General features: G+C 37.3%; 1 long non-coding RNA gene across 2 annotated transcripts; it reads left to right on the forward strand.

Annotated features, from left to right (window-relative positions):
* The first annotated feature begins 537 nt into the window (after positions 1–537).
* LOC124461065 lies at positions 538–1,004 on the forward strand. 2 transcript variants are annotated; one of them, XR_006954908.1, is made up of 3 exons: positions 538–632; positions 692–802; positions 871–1,004. It is a non-coding gene; the product is annotated as an uncharacterized LOC124461065 (long non-coding RNA). The 2 variants fall into 2 exon arrangements; XR_006954907.1 differs by having other exon boundaries at positions 885–1,004.
* Positions 1,005–11,305: the final 10,301 nt, after the last annotated feature.

Raw genomic sequence — 11,305 nt, forward strand, 5'->3', positions numbered from 1 at the left:
AAATTTTGCCACGCCCATTTCCGCCCCTGAAAATTAAACAAAACTGATTTTCTCGAAAACTAACAAAGCTAAAGTCACCAAATTTAGTATGTGTACTGGCTTAGTATCTACGCAGCATATATATATTTTAATATGTTGCCACGCCCACTTCCGCCTCCATAATTTAGAAAAAACCGATTGGCTCTTGCAATTTTTGACCATCGCGATCAAATTTGGCAGACTAATAAATCTTATCTTATTCTATCAAACTACCAAATTTGATTGAAATCGGACTAGAAACATGCAAAATATACGTACGAACGTATTTTGCTACGCGATCCATACGGGTAGAATTGGCCGTTGGCTAGTGGCGGCGCTAGAGTGCTCGTGTGTTTGTAGAGTGAGCGAGATAGCAAATGGTACGAGGCATGTTAAAACAATTTAGTAGATATACATTTGGTTTTCGAAATTTTAAATATTTGTTTCACCTGGTGTATGGTATACCCAAGTCGGCGAGACGACTTACTTACTTCATTTTTTTTTTTATTTTGTAATAATTTAATTTTTTTCTCACAAAAAAAAAAAACATTAGCAACTGGTTTAGAAATAATTCGCTTCAAGAACAGCATTACGTTGGAAATTCATAAAAGCTAGTAAGTACACAGGTGCTGTATGAAAAGCACAAAATTTTAATTCTTTTTTATATTTGCAGACCTCTCAAGTAGCTGGAGACAACTCCCTCTTGTGAAGAGCCACAACCTGGATAAGAAACACAAAAAGTTGAGCCTTGGAACCTATCTAAAGACTTTGAACATTCTTCTCGGTAAGTACATTAATTACTGAAAAACGTTAGTTTTGATATTATAATTCATTTCATTTCTAATATCTTAGATTTTTTATTCCAGAAGCAGTTTAAAACACTTTCCCGGGGCAGCCTCCGGAAGTTGGGCTTCAGAATGCAAAGGCCTGAGCTTAAAATACGGACAACAAAACAAAAAATTGAAAATTGAAGCAGCAGCTGTTAAATAAGCTTAATAAAAAATAAATAAAATAAAATAAATTCAATTATTTTATATTTTTTTATCTTTTTTGAATTGTCCTTCTTGTCCTTAGGACAAAATAGGGGAAATTGTCCTTCTAGTCGATATTGTCGCTCTCGTCCCTAGGATAATCTAGCGATATTGTCGCTCTCGTCTCTAGGACGAGACTAGAGGGACAAAAGCGGCGACACAATGCTTGTTTGTCCAGGCGTGCGGCAAGACATTTGGACATTTGTCTTGGCGACTGGAGCGACAACTGTCGCTAGGTTGTCGTTCCGGTCTTGAAAGCTAGGACATGCAATGTTAAATGTCGCCGCATTTTTAATGGGAGTGTCGCCAGTTTGTACCCGGGTTTGTTATTGTTTTTTCCAACTTCTGCGGATGCTGCCGACGTGCTAAGAAATTGTTTGGCACAAGCCAAAGACACGTAAATTAGGCAAAACTATCAAAAACGTAAGAAAATGAAAATATAAATATTTAAATTTAATTTAATATGTTAAAGAATAGAAATAAAGAAATTAAAATAAATATGCTATTAAATAAAAACTAATGCATGTTAAAAAACCAAATCAAATCAAGTTTTTGTTTATTTTTGGGAAAATGCGGGGATATTCCATCGACAAAGTCGCCGCAATGTCGATTGTAAATCCGAGCTATAATTTCGCTGGGACATTGAGTCGACATGTCGCCGCTAATTCTATTGAAAAATCAACCACTATTTTGCTGGGACATTCCGTCGACATGGTTTGTTATTCGTCTTCAGAGGAAATTCCGGCGACCATGTCGCCGAAAAATCGATAGAATGTCCGAGGCGCATGCAATGCTAAATGTCGCCGCAAATTTGTATGGCATATCCCCTGAATGTCCGAGGCGACATCTGAGAAATCGCCTCGGGCATTCAGAGGAATTTTCGGCGACCGGTATTGAAGGGTATGTAATAATTTTTGCCGCAATAAGCACACTCATACGTACATATGTATGTACATACATACATATGTCCTCATACATTTCAATTTCACACACACAAAATTAATTGCAGCAACTCCGATTGGCTTTCCGCAATTTAATAATTTGAAACCTACATAATTAAAGTAGGAAATCGTGGTAGTCGTTAAACAATTTAAAATTAATTAAATTCACAAAACATAAACTACGGCAGAACAGCTGACTCCCGATCACTGCTGACACTCAAGTCTCATCAGTGCTGACACTGGAGCCATTTTTTCCATCTTAATTTTCGTATGTGCAAAAAAAAAATATGTCAATCAGTCATTCAGTCATATTGATTTCGCAATCTGTACGAGCAAAGCATTTTCTAAAGAAAACTAAGTATAATTTTATTTATATTTAATTAATATTTTGTCTTGTCTCGGTGCATTTTGATTTTACCTCACAGAACCAAGAAATTGACCTGGTCCTTTTAATGAATATTAATATTGAGTTTTTTTCATTCATAGAAAAGTTATCGGCACTCCCAATCCTACTGATCTCAATTTTTCTATATTTATATTTGCTCCCATTCGATTCGTAATAGCTCAGAGAACACTCTACGATGTCTCTTTCCGACTTTGTTGTCGTGTGCGAGGCATTAACGGCGTTCGAGGCTCGCGAGGCCCAGGCTTTAGCTTACGATGTGTTACTCGTCTCCATTAAAATACACATAGACCAGCTTAAGTCACTTTGGGCAAAAGTCGAGGCAGAGTTTTCACGATGCCATAAGGCCTTCACGGCTCAAAAGAACGAATTTAGTCCGAAGCACATAGCTACAATTAAATTTAAACATGAATATTGTTATATGATATATGTTCGAGCAGGGACATTGTTTGGAGAGCGAATCGAGCATTTGTCCGCGAAAATGGCTCCACCACCAGTCAGGCTCTCCGTCGATTCCACCCAACAAAACCACACAGTCCCCCCGTGCGAAGTCGAAATCTTCAACGGGGACAGCCTGGCTGGCCTATATTCCGTGACTTATTTACCGACATTTATATCCATAATACAAGCCTAACACAAGTGGAGAAACTTTACCACTTAAGCTGCAAAACTCTCGGTGAAGGGTTCCAGTCCGCGTGGGAGAACCTCCGTGACAAAGTGTGCCGCTTACAGATTTCTCCTCCTGACGAACTGCTTGACAGATCCAAGCAGTCGCCGTTGTGCTGCCTAGTGTAGCTGAAGCACTTCCGTCCCGCGCCGTTCCGAATAAGGTTAAGCAGGATTCGCTTGACCTTCCGCTCGCTGATTCGCAATTTCACCAAGGGGCTCCTGTGGATTTGGTACGTGGAGTCGAGCTCCTTCCCACTATCCTTGGGGTACGAATCATCTAGAATGTTGGTGATTCTTTCGTGGGGATCGAGACGATATTCGGATGGAAAATTTAAATCGAACTTAGCCGGCTATTTCAATTTCACCAAGGGCTCCTGTGGATTTGGTACGTGGAGTCGAGCTCCTTCCCACTATCCTTGGGGTACGAATCATCAAGAAAGTTGGTGATTCTTTCGTGGGGATCGAGACGATATTCGGATGGAAAATTTAAATCGAACTTAGCCGGCTAGAGGTCAATCTTACAAAAGAAGATTATTTCAAAGGCAACACACAAAAAAGTGAGCAGGTTATCTGTAAAGCTATTTCAAGGACTACCAAGTCCATCACAAGACTATTATTATTATTATTATTATTATTATTATTATTATTATTATTATTATTATTATTATTATTATTATTATTATTATTATTATTATTATTATTATTAATTATTATTATTATTATTATTATTATTATATTAATTATTATTATTATTATTATTATTTTTTTTTATTATTATTATTATTTTATTATTATTATTTATTATTTTTATTATTATTATTATTATTATTATTATTATCGATGCTAAAAGATGTAAACTTGGTCGACGAGTGAACATTCGAGTTTATAGTACGTTGTACCTGTGCGTTGTACCTGTACCACTTCTGAGGCTCTGCAGCTGACATCCTGGCTAAGAATGAAAGAATGACTCTGTTGACCCTCTCTATTAGTCCGTTTCCTCTTGCAACTGCTGTAGTGGTTTCGACGTGATCGATCTTATGGTTCGTACAAAATTCCTTAAAATGCTTAGACGTAAATGCTGCACCTCTATCGCTGACGATACGACGTGGTTCCAAAAATTGTGACCCAATCAATTAAGTGTTTAACAAATTCCGAGGCATCTGTCGATTTTGTAGCATATAGACATGTATATTTAAAGAACTCATCTACGACTGCGAATATGTACTTGTAATTCTTCGAAGTTGGATCCAATGTCCCTAAATGATCAACATGTAGCGTCTCCAGTGGAACTTCTCCTTTATCAATGCAATATAAAAAATCCTCCTGCTTGCCCAACTTTCTGTTGTGTGTTATGCACTGAACGCAGTTTGCGATGAACTGTCAACTTTTTTTATCCAAATGTGGAATATAATAATCTTGTTGAGCAGTCCTCGGTAGATGAGTTGTCTAAGTGGCTCAGTCATTTAGTCAACTGAACAACGAGGATCCGGGTTATCCCAGGCTAGTGTATAGATGTAGTTTTCGTCTAAGCCGAAGGACTTAGTTGCCTATGCTTGTAAAATATAGTTAGGTTGATAGTTTATAACTATATCCTATACTTTAATAATAATAATAATAATAATAATCTTGTTGAATAACATGCTTTGTTTTTTGAACACCCATATGTCCAAAGTTGTGAGTATTCCCTATTATCTCCTTTTCGATGCTTTTCGGGACTGCTAACAAATCTAACCCATCGACCTGCTTATATAAAAGTTTATTTTTAATTTAAAAATCGGCATACGGCTTGTGTTGTAAAATCTCGAATACTGCTGCGAACTTTTTATCTTTACTTTGTGCTCTTAGCATCTGCGCGTGTACTTCTGTTGTGACAATCATTTTGGAAAGCGACTTAAGCTATCGATTGGCTTCATCCTATCGCCGGCACGATGTTCTATTTTACAGGAAAAATCTTCTAAGTGCATCAACCATTGTACGACTTGTCGGGGCGACTTCGCCGCTGTCTTTTTGAAAGCTGCACAGTCTGTAACCAGAACAAACTCGATCCCCATCGCTTGGCGCAACTTCTTCGTAGCTAGGTATGCGTGGTCAGCGGTTTTGCTATTATTGCATAATCACGAATAAATTTTCTATAGTAGCCTGTTAGTCCTAAAAATGCCTGAACACCTCTGATATTTTTCGGCAATTGGAAATTTTTGACTGCCTTGACTTTCTCTTTACCCGGACATACTACGCCAGCTTCTATTTCGTGGCCCAGAAAATTGATTCTTCTTTTTAGAAACTGGCATTTCGACCATTTAATCTGTAAACCATATTGTCGTGCTTCTTTTAAATCAGTCTTAACATTATTCAAACATTCTTCTGCTGTAGATCCGAATACCACAATATCGTCAACATAAATTTTCATAATTCTTGCATTTATCCACTTCTGGAAAATGTAGTAAACGAATCTTACAAAAACTGCTTTGGAATTACAAAACCCAAAAGGCGCTTTATTAAATTCGAAAAGCCCTTGCTTTGTCACGAATGCTGTATATTTACAACTTTCTTCTTCTATGTCAACGTGGAAAAATCCGTTCTTAAGATCCATGACTGTAAAGTATTTCGCTTGTTGTATTTCTCTAACACATCTTCAACGATTGAAACTGGAAATCGATCTTTTAATACGAGCGTGTTTAATTTTCGATGCACAGTCTGTGCGATCCATCTTTCTTTTTTGCTAGCACTACTCTGCTTGCCACGTCTGAGTTGGACTGACGAACGATTCCTTGCTTTAGCCAGTCTTCTACTTGGTCTTTTAAAACTGTCTGTTCATTTGCCGATAGACGACTGAGGCTATCTCTAAATACGATATTATTAGTTAGTTTGGCAATATACTTAACATTATCGGGCAACTTAACGGGTTATCTTTCGGCTTATAGTCCTTAATTAATGCAGCGACTGTGTCAGCATATTTTGGTTATACATCAATCTCTTTTTCAGAGCTTACCACATTTAAATCGTTCAATTGGTTTTGCTCATCAGCGTGAAGGCTAAATGTACATCCGTTGGGATCCATCATCACCGTAAACTTTTTGACGAAGTCGTATCCAATAATCAGTATTTTGTGTTCTGTACTCAATCCATCCACCTTGACTGTAGTAGTAACCTCGCCTATAACCTTTCCAAGACCAAACAATTTTTCGACGTGATTTTGCATCTGACGATCCAGAAAAAGTTCCTCGTATTTGTCTCGTCTCATGATAGTACCGTCTGCGCCGGTATCCACCAAACAAATAACTTTTTTGCCATCAATCGAAAATTCCTTTAATCGGCTGTCTTCATCGGACCTTCGTAGTACATTTACTTGATGCTTCCTTTCAGGACAATCCTTTGATATATGACCTATGCCGTTATACACTTAAAGCATTTAGTACCCACATTGCAATCAGCTTTTTTGTGATCTGTAGCTCCACAGTTGAAGCAATGCAACTGTTTACCCTTATAGTTTGAATCCGCTTGAACGACTGGCTTCGTATGGACAATCTGGCGACGTTTGTTTTGGGCGTTTCTGGTCATCTACTAGATCGTAGCACTTTCTCAGCTTCTTAAAAGAAGTTGAACTGTATAATGGGTATTTTAAATCTTCCCGTCCCTCTAGTCCGTCAACGATGCATGTAATAATCGATTCGTCCTCGATTTCACCAAGAGCATCAATTTTACGCATCTGTAATACATAATCATGAAAACTTTCTGACTGTAACTTTTTGCGACTTCTCAACTGTTTATGAATTTTAATTAATAATTAATTTAATTTAATTAATTTTTGGTCAAACTCGTCCATCAGAGCTATACACAAATCTTCATAATTGCCAATTACAATCGTTTCTAAAAATAACTTTGCAGTGCCCATCATTTTATACGTGCATTAACATATTTTTGTTTCGCGCTCAGCTGATATGCCGCATTTTCTTCAAAATTTTTTATCCACTGTCCAATTGGAATTGATGTTCCATCGAAGTCTGGCACCACCTTTGCAAAACTATCGACTGTTACGTTTGAAAATTTATCGTTACGATGCGAACCGCTGTCTTCAAATTTAACTGCCAACATTCTGATCAGCGTCTCCAACTCGCTGCTACGCACACTCGTGCACATGTTCCCTGCGTTTCCATCTTCACTCTTCGTTTCTTCGGCGCCAGTCTGCCGCGATTCGTCTGCGTCGTTTCTGGAAGCACATGGGTATACTATATCTGTCTCTCTTGCGCTTACCACTTTAATATCGGGTTGATCCGTTACTTCAACATTCGACGTAAATGTACTGTTTAAACTGTCCATCTGAACTTGGTATTTAGACTCTTTTTGATTTTTGGCACCTTTCTTCTTTCCAGAACGCAACATTTTAATCTGTCTCATCTTTTCACTTTTGTTTTTCTGTTCTTTTCTTTATTTCAACGGTTGAGCGGTTGGGCCCCCATGTAAGAATTATTGCGTGTATACAACAATTGTTGTTTATTAATAGTTAGATATATACCAAAATAGTCAGTTGAAATTAGGATAAAAAGAACTTAGACTTAACAACTTTAGGTGACAACTTTTAGCAACTTTACGACTCTAACAACTTGAAATACAACTTAAGCAACTTTTGTACACCTTCGGCCTATACGTCTGGTTTCTATCGTTCCTTCTCTCATTCTCTCTTCTTAACGACTGATGATGCCACATTGTCGCACCGCATCCAGGGCTGCCATCTCTTAGCACATATGTACCTATATGACACTACATATATGCCGATGATGTAAAAATCGTTAATCGCATTGTAGACTCTCTCTCATGTCATACCTTGCAAGCTGACCTGAATGCTTTTCAGGGGTGGTGTAGGACTAACTTGTTATCTCTAAACTCCCCAATTAACGAGTTACTTTTTAAATAATTTTCCGTTAGAAAGAATTAATAATACTTCCTTGGTTGTAAAAGTTTTAGGGATCCTAACCGACCACAAACTTAGTTTTAATCAGCATATATCGACTACTGTTAGCAGGGCTAAGAGTGTTCTTGGCTTTATAAAGCGCTGGTCGAAGGAGTTCAAGGATCCATATACCCCATATTAGAGTATGGATCCTGTGTTTGGTCTCCTCAATATGAATTTTATCAAAACAAATTGGAAAATTACTCTTTGCCTTTTGTGATTTGCGCTGGGATCCAACTGTACAACTTCCATCTTTTTCTAGTCGACTTCAGTTATTTAACCTTCCTTCTTTAACTAATCGTAGAACAATGCTTGGTGTAAATTTTCTTTACAAACTTTTGAATGGTGAGATTGACTCTTCCGAGCTGTTGAGCCAAATTAACATTTCTGTTCCATCTAGAAGGACCCGCAATTTCACACCGCTTTTATTTCCCACTTGCACAACTAACTTTTCTCTGCATGAACCTTTTCGTATACTATGTAGTGACTACAACAGACTTTGCCACGTTATCGGTTCCGAAACATCGCTTCCGGGTATAAAAACTGCGATCTTGTCCTTCCTCGCTCGTAATTAGTTGTAATCATCTTTATTTTAACCTATACTGTTTTCTTTTTTATATGTAACCTATTATCTTATTAAATTTAATATTTTCTATTTCTTTAGTTTAATTTATGTTTATATAATTTATGTAATACGCCTATGCCCTTAGGTCGGAGTGGGAAGAGGTTGTAACATTAACTTTACTTGGGGTCATTCGTAACAGGCCCGGGCCTTATAAAAAACCAATATACCGGTTTTTTTGGAATAAAAATTCCAAAGTAACGGCGTGCCTTCCGTTAGTATTATCTGGTTATATTACGTCCTATTGAAATTTAAATCGAACTTAGCCGACTCGAGGTCAATCTTACAAAAGAAGATTATTTAATAGGCAACACACAAGAAGGTGAGAAGGTTGTCTGTATAGCTATTTCAAGAACCACCAAGTTCTATCATCAGCAGACTTTGCTAAAGAACTCCAGAATTGCAATAGCCATACCATGTCTTCAACGCTAAAACTAGTTGCGACTGCAATGAAGCGAAAAAAGTTGGTAAAGCCTACAATACCGAAGACCACCTTTTTGTGCATACTCTTAGGAACTATGCAAAATTAGTGTAAGAGCTTCGCCCTTAACAAACTAAATTCACGACCTGTTATTTTATACACGGTATATTGTACCATATAGAAAAAATGTTTTTTTGGAATAAAAATTCCAAAGTAACGGCGTGCCTTCTGTTTAAGATTAAACCTCGTGTTCATCTGAACTGTCTTCACCAAATCAGATGCACCAAGAAATATACAAAACGAAAAAAAACATAACACAAAAATAAGTCATAAAGATTCATATGACAATTATTGCTTAAAACCTGAAAACATGAAATATAAACAATTTTCAACCCCCGAAAACATGGGTCATTAGAATAAGTATTTTTAAGAACAATTGTCGCCTAGACTCTAAGAATTCATTTATATACACAACAATTCTTTAAATAAAATCAGTTCATATTTTGAATTCAACGAATGAAGATTGGGTTATTTTCCTTCGCCCGGAATCCCTATTCATTTTGGTCCTTCGGGTAAAAGGAACTCTGTAGTTTTCCCCCACCAGTGGTAAGAGACTCAGAGATTGAATCAGGTCCTGAATGTCTGGATTCTTATGCAAGTATAAATGATAAGATCAGCTAAAGGTAGCAAAATAAAAAACTCTTGTTTTCCCCCACCAGTGGTAAGAGACAGAGTATAATATAAAAGCAAAATATTGCTTAATAAATAAAAAGTACGTGCGACCGAGTATATAAAGGCAGTTTGGCGAGCAACTGCAATAATTTCGGCGGCGGTAAAAAAAATATAAAAATATAAAGTTGGTGTGTGGCGTATTTGAAGCGCTATTATCGAAGAAAAAAAAAGTTAACTAGTGTATATGTATATACACTATATGTAGTTACAAGTCGGCAACTACCAACAGCAGCAGAGCAACAAGATAGTTGCAAAGAAGGGGCTGGAGAACGTACAGTGCCAGTATAAGGAAATCTTGTGCGATGTCCGGCACCGGTACCGCCTGAGCCCATAGGCCTTGGACAACAGCAGCTGAGCCACAGTAAAAAAAAAGCGGCGAACTCTACCCATTGGCGGACAAGCAGCAGCGAACAGGATCATCAGATAAGAAATTAATTAAAATAGTTATAAGTATATGCATCAACCTACATATTTTATTATTTTCATTATATAATTATATCGATTCCTATAAGACAAAAATGCTTTCTATTAAGGCTGACAAATTGTTAGGGAAGCAGTTAGAGTAGCATACAAGGTTAAAGCAGTTAGAAGCCTTAGAAACTAGAAACCTAACTAGCAAGGTGATCGAGGAAGTAAAAGAGATAAGTAATCGGTGGATGCCGAACCATAACAAATTGCTACAGCAGGGGATCGATCATCAGTATTTCAGAGATAAAATACATGAAGAAGTGTTAAAGATAGTTGCCAAAATTATAGCCACAGGAGAGTCAGAAAAACCAGGCACTAGTAAGTCGGTGTGCGTTGAAGCAGAGGAAAACATGTCAGAGGTAGTTGATGATAGCATAGCAGAGTCGCGCGGGAATGCGACCTCCAGTAATAAAAACGCTAAGGTTAACCAGGAGATATTTATGGATAGAGTGCGACAGCTCCAGGAATATTTGGAGGTAGTAGAGTTGAAGTCAACAGGCAATGGGACATGGATAATATATATTAATAAAATTAATTATTTATGGGAGAAGGTACAGGCATGTCAAGTATTAACAAGTGATGCAAAAGTTATGGATGGATAGATTATGGATGATTTACAATTTGATGTCCGAAATTCATTGTCAATGCTAGAAATGAAAATGAACAATAGGGGAAATGGTAAGATTGAGAATGTAACCGTGAGAGGCGATTTACCGGTGTTGCCAAAAATACAGGTACCGACATTCTCTGGAGAGCCAAGAGAATGGGACCTGTTTGTAGAGTTATTTGCAGAATTAATTGAGAATAGAGAGGATTTAAGTCTTACTCTTAAATTCAATTATTTAAAATCCGCATTAAAGGGCGAAGCGAGGAGCATTGTATTTTTTAAACAATTAAGTCAAATCTTAAAAGGGGGAGTTACAAAAATTTATGGGCTGCTAGGCCAAAATACTCAATTTGGTTGGATCGTCTCGGGATGCACCAAATCAAATCAGAATAAATTTGTAGTGGCAACAACAATAGATGTCACAGGTTTTGAACAACGTTGGAAG

This window comes from Drosophila willistoni, unplaced genomic scaffold (genome assembly GCF_018902025.1).
Source record: "Drosophila willistoni isolate 14030-0811.24 unplaced genomic scaffold, UCI_dwil_1.1 Seg192.1, whole genome shotgun sequence".
Classification (NCBI taxonomy): domain Eukaryota; kingdom Metazoa; phylum Arthropoda; class Insecta; order Diptera; family Drosophilidae; genus Drosophila; species Drosophila willistoni.